Here is a 6,289-nt window from a genome sequence, read left to right on the forward strand (position 1 = left end):
AAGAGGGGTTTTGTGTTTCAAAAACTCCATTTGTATATGAAGCCTTGGGAAATGGTACTATTGTTGTTAAATGGAAGAAATTGAGCCTTAGGGTCAATAGTTGAGAAAAAGGGAAAAATGTCCTAATTGTGTTGATTAAATTAATTTGAATAATTAATTTGTGGAAACATGAAATTGAATTGAGGATAATGAAATTGAGAAATTATGGGATTAAATGGTGTAGTTGGATTAATTAATCACTCACCTATGAGAATGTGGATATTATATCTATTTGTTACATTTATTATTTGTTTAGAAATAACTGCTTTGAGCTATCGGTGGAGGATAGTCTTGATTGTTGTAGACATTGTATGTTGATTAGGAAAAACTGAAACTAATCACATTGAATATGTCATTGAATATGACGGTTGAATTAATATAGCAAATATGTGTATTGATTGATTATTGTGTATGACAAGTGTTAAATACATTGTATATGCATTTTGTTTGGGAGAAGATAGGGGATGTACTCCATGGTTTGAGAGGAGATACAGGATAGACTCTCAAACCTGTTTGGGAGGAGATAGGGGATGGACTCTCAAACCTGTTTGGGAGTAGATAGGGGATGGACTCCATGAATACAGCAAATATGTAATGACCCCAAAATGCGTATAAGAAATCATCTTTATTTCCCTAGGAAATGATGTGGTTTAATTTAATTATATCTATTAGAATTGAAGCATTATCAGTTGAGTTACGGACTTAAAATGGGAATTACCGACCTTTATGGGTTCAAAAAACAAAATTGAGTACTTGGATATGTTAATGGGAATTTTTGGAATTATTTAGGAAAATTAATTTGAAATCTAATTTGTCTGATTCGTTAATGGACGTTTGGGTGATTAACTTTATACTGCAAATTAAAGGCCTTAAATACTTTAGATACCGGAACAGGGGACATATTTATGATCAGCATAATTTTTAGAGTTATCTGGGAAGTTTAATTGAAATGTGATTTTGTGCGATTCGTAAGGGCGTGTTTGGCCCTTCCTATTTGTGGGAAGCTTTTATATATGCATATATGCCTTATGAGTTGTTGAACTCATCTATTTTTGAACCAAACAAAAAATAAAAATATCTAGAGAAAGGGGAAGGAGAACCGTGAGAGAGAGAGAGGGAGAGAGAGAAGAGGCAAAGCTTCTCCCTAAGGAATTCAACATCCATGGAAGCTTGAAGATGGTTGAAGAAGATAGAAGAGAGAGGAAAGATCAACCAAAAGCTTGGAAAAATTGAAGAGACTAAGGGATGAACAAAGGTTTGGGTAAGGTATGTGGCTCTAATTACTAACCTTGTATAGAATCCATCTACTACTTGAAATCATGGATTGATATAGAAGATGTGAGCTTTGAACCCATGAACCTTGATTTTCTAAGAATTCCTTGATTGAAGAAGTAAAATCATTAAATTTGTTTATTGTGAGATTATGGTGTTTGATGAAGAATAATAATGTGAAATTGGTCATGTATTAAAGGGTTTTGGGCTTTGATTTACATGTAATTAAGGTTTGATTTTTGAAAATGAAAAGTCCCACAATTTCAGCCATTTTCGGACTGCTGCTGTCCAGGGCCGCATGTGCGGCACTGTTCACCCGCACGTGCGGGGACAGCTCTGTCCAGCCAACTTTGAATGGGTATATCTTTTGCATCCGGACTCCGTTTTGAGTGATTCTTGAGCCTAAAATCAAGCCCCGGAAGTCTAGTTTCCAATGGCGCTAGTCTCACTCCCAAATTCTAAATACAAAAAAAGTTATACCCAAATTAGTGATGACTGTTCACGTTATGTCAATTAGTTATGTACCATTTCTTCACCTAAACCATTTCCTATCGATTTCTCCCGTTTTCTAAGACATGGATTACAACATATTAAAGAATAATGAGCTTGGTACCACCATGACTAATTGATTGAACGATCAAAGAGAATAAGTAAAGGATCGAGTATAATCTCATATTATGTGTTGTGCACTGTAATTGTAGGTCGAGACGAGGACATTGTACCATTACCACCGGGAACCGATCACTGTGAGTAGTAGTACTTCGATGTATCTTTAACCATTAATGATTATTGTTATTGACGTTATGATCTTCGTCATAAGAATTATGTTGACATGTATGTTATGTATGCTACGTAAATATTGTGAAATTATGGAAACATCAAATGTGTATGCTATATGAGGAACATTGTGAAATTATGGAAACATCAAAAAGGATTTGTGAAATATGCATCTCGAATTTGTGAAGTATGGATCACCAACTTGTGAAATATGAAACGATGTGGCCGAGGGCCATTTGTGAAGTATGAATTTCCGAATTGTGAATTGTGAAACTATGAAGCTAAGAGCCGGATTGTGAACCTATGAAACCCAAAAGCTAATTTATATATATGTGAATTTATGAGGCCGAGGGCCGACTTGTGAATTTATGTGGCCAGGGGCCATTTGTGAACTATGAACCTATGTGGCCAGGGGCCATTTGTGAAATTATGAAGCTATGAGGCCAAGGGCCAAACTTGCGAACTTGTGAATCCAAAGGGCCGAAGGCCGATGTGATAAGTTGTGAATCTATGAAACCTAAAGGCTATCGTGAATGTGTGAACCCCTCAGGCCAAGGGCCGAACTGTGGAATTGTGAAACCGATAAAGTCATCTGTAATCTAATGAAAATGTGCTTACTTTGTCCTGTTAACTTTATGTTAATTATGTCAACTCGTGGGAATGATGTAACGGTTACCATTAGGACTATTAATTACAAGGCAAGGCAACTATGTTAACATATAAGAACGATTAAACAACGGTGTATACTATTGATTAATAGAGCACGTGAATTAAGTCATTCACCCAAAAGAATTTATGTTCATTCTTGAAGAATAGATTCAGAGTAAATATAAGAGTAGCTATGTGTATCCATATGAATTTGAAGTTATTTTACTATGTTGCTTATGAATTGGAAGTTATTCAGAATCTACGATATAAGTGCAAAGTTTAGCATTATTATGTGACTCTCATGAGAATGTGAATTAGTCTCTTATTGTTAAGCGTATGATAATGACATGATACAACAAGAAACGCTCTAGTTATAATATGTTCCATTTGAATTAATGAATGATGTTCAAGTATGTTTCAGGCATGTTTCCAGTATGTTACAAGTTCAAGTATGCTCAGGTATGTTTCAAGTATATTTTACAAGTTTGAATATACTACAAGGTCAGATATGTTACAAGGGCCTTAGTGCCATATGTTTCAAGGGCCTTAGTGCCATATGTTTCAAGGGCCTAGTGCCATATGTTTCAAGGGCCTTAGTGCCATATGTTACAAGGGCTTTATGCCATATGTTTCAAGGGCCTCGTGCCACCATGTTTCAAGGGCTTATAGCCACCATGTTTATGTTGCAAGATTGAACTTAAAGCCGTTATGTACGTAGCACAGAATCAGACTAACTATGTGAACTCTACATCTTTATATGCATTGTTATGTGTTATGTTTCAATTTAAGCATCGTTTTATTTATATATTACTATTCACTGAGCTTGGTTCACTCTGTCTAACGTCTGTTTCTGTAGGTAACCAACCAAGTGGTCAGTCCTAGTCATGACACCCGTTTTCTTTTGTCAACCTTCGTGGGTTCAGGCGCTGCACGAAGCCATTTATTTTTGTAAAGTCTATTGAAATGTTGGCTTAATTTTGATTACCTATTTAAAGTTAAAGAGGTAGAACTTCAATGATTTTTATATAAGCCCAATGATGGGGCTGGGTCTGTACATATGGTTGTTTATCACCGATGCCACAACATATGGTTTGGAGCTTTATCTATTTTCCATGATAAATGTGATGTATAAGAGGTCCTAGCATGTAGATGTAGCTCAATGGAATTTATATGTATTGTTATTTTCCTACTTTATGCTTCCGATGAGGCCCCATATGTTATTTATTACAGGTTAAGTGTTCGTTTTCAAACGGGTCATGCCCAAACTTTTAGGGGCGGGTTTGGGGCGTGACAAAATATGTGTATCACTTGAAGTGTTAATACAACAAATGTGTGTATTAAATTGAAATATTGGAAGTGTTTTTAATGTGAGTTGTAGACTCATTTGAATTGTGAATAAAGGAAATGTTTTAATATGGAATGTAATCCCATTAATTGTTGGTCAGGTTCTGAGCCATGTTTATGAAATGATTTGGATAAGTAGAGGAAAGTGGAATGTAACATGGACATGAAAGTCATGAAACTGTATTGTGATATAATTTGGTTTATAAGTTTTAACCATCTGTCAAATGCTCTTGTTTTAGTTATCTCTCATACTTGGTTTAGTACATCTCTACTGGGCTTTGGCTCACCCTATATGGGACATCATTTTCATTTTCAGGTTCAGATGATATGCCATCTCCAAGGACGTAGCTTAGGAGGCTTGAGGCTGATAGACCTTTTCGTTGTTCTTTTGATATTACATGTAAATTCAGACCAAGGGCTTAATATGTATTAGAGTTAATACTCTATTTTTGTAACCAAGTGTTGACTTGGAAAGTTGTAAGCTTGGAGGGCATTTACTTTTGTTGTCAACATGTAATATCTTTTGTAAGAATACTCTGATAAATAGAATTATACTTTATTGATGTCTTGAATGTGAGTTTATATGTATTATTTTGAGGGCGTTACACTTCAGTTCAGTCTTTCTCACTTCTTTACTTTTAACTTCTCACTTTCAAACCGTGAGCAATCGGTGAGCACCCTTTCACTTTAAAATCGTGAGCAATTCAGTGTAATTAGTGAGCATCCTTTCCTACCGTGAAATCAGTAAGCAGTCTATAGAAATTCATGTTGCTTTTTTATTCATGTTGCTTTTTTTCAAACCGTGAGTTACAAATCTCAGCACTCCACATACAATTCTTTTATTTACTATTTTATTGGGTTTTTTTTCAATTTTTTTTATTATGAGAAAAATTGTGATTTATATGATTGAAATTATCTCCTTTTGTTTATAATTTGATTTTTTAATATGATTGAAGTTAGATATGATTGTAGTTAAATAAAAACAATTGTGATTTGTATGATTGAAGTTATCTCCTTCTGTTTATAATTTCATTTTTTTAATATGATTGAAATTAGATAAACACTATTTACTATTTTAATGGTTTTTATGATTGCAGTATATGGTTGTAGTTAGATAACATTAAAAAAATTATGATTTGTATGATTGAAGTTATCTCTTTGTTTATAATTTGATTCTTTAATATGATTGAAGTTAGATAAATATAAACACTCACAAAAAGAAAAATGTGATTGCAGTTTGTTCAATGGTTCTAAATAATCTTTTTATTTACTATTTTAATGGTTATTTTTTTCAATTATTTTTTTTTATTATGAGAAAAATGTCATTGTAGTTAGATAGAATTAAAAAAATTGTGATTTATATGATTGAAGTTATCTCCTTTTGTTTATAATTTGATTTTTTAATATGATTGAGGTTAGATAAACATAAACATTCACAAAAAGCAAAATGTGATTGTAGTTTGTTCAATGGCTCTAAATAATCTTTTTATTTACTATTTTAATAGTTCTTTTTTTCAATTATATTTTTTATTATGAGAAAAATATGATTGTAGTTAGATAGTATTAAAAAAATTGTGATTTGTATGATTGAGGGGTGGTTTGGGATGATCTAAATAAGTGTACTTTTTGACTTTTTATAAAATATGAATTGGGTATGGGTTGTGTCACGCCCCACCTTTTTATTACTCGACGTCATTACCAAATTCATCAACTTAATTCAAGTTCAGAGATAACATGCGGAAATAAACTCTTTAGTCCAATGAGTAGAAATAAATAACAATTCTCTCATCCGAATGCAAATTAAATACAACATGAGCATTCTGAGTAAAATGCCTGAAGGCTTACATCATTAAAGAATTAAGAAGAAGGGTGTAACCCTTTTTCATATATGGCATTCTGCCAACACAAAAGAGGCCCCGTGGCCAACAAGTAAGAAGATCTAAATCTTGTAGCACACCCTGCTTAACACCTAAAAAAGATTCAACAACGTGAGATGAACATATAGTCCAGTAGGGATCTCAACATGGCCCTCAACAATAACAACTTACATATAGCTATGATCATGAATGCTCAATATCATACTATAATAGTAATGTGGCAGTTTATACAAAATATACATAAGTATGAACTTTTCTTGAAAATAGCCATTTCATTCAACGCTATAAGCGATTCATCTTTCTTTTCATTTCATTACCCCTTATTCCCAAAC

At 33.4% G+C, this 6,289-nt stretch overlaps 1 long non-coding RNA gene across 1 annotated transcript; it reads left to right on the plus strand.

Annotated features, from left to right (window-relative positions):
• Positions 1-1,095: 1,095 nt before the first annotated feature.
• LOC145799072 (uncharacterized) lies at positions 1,096-4,584 on the plus strand. Its single transcript, XR_014341071.1, has 3 exons — positions 1,096-1,305; positions 2,013-2,057; positions 3,593-4,584. It is a non-coding gene; the product is annotated as an uncharacterized LOC145799072 (long non-coding RNA).
• The last annotated feature ends 1,705 nt before the right edge of the window (positions 4,585-6,289 follow it).

This window comes from Camellia sinensis, chromosome 9 (assembly GCF_055761805.1).
Source record: "Camellia sinensis isolate YWXY chromosome 9, ASM5576180v1, whole genome shotgun sequence".
Lineage (NCBI taxonomy): Eukaryota > Viridiplantae > Streptophyta > Magnoliopsida > Ericales > Theaceae > Camellia > Camellia sinensis.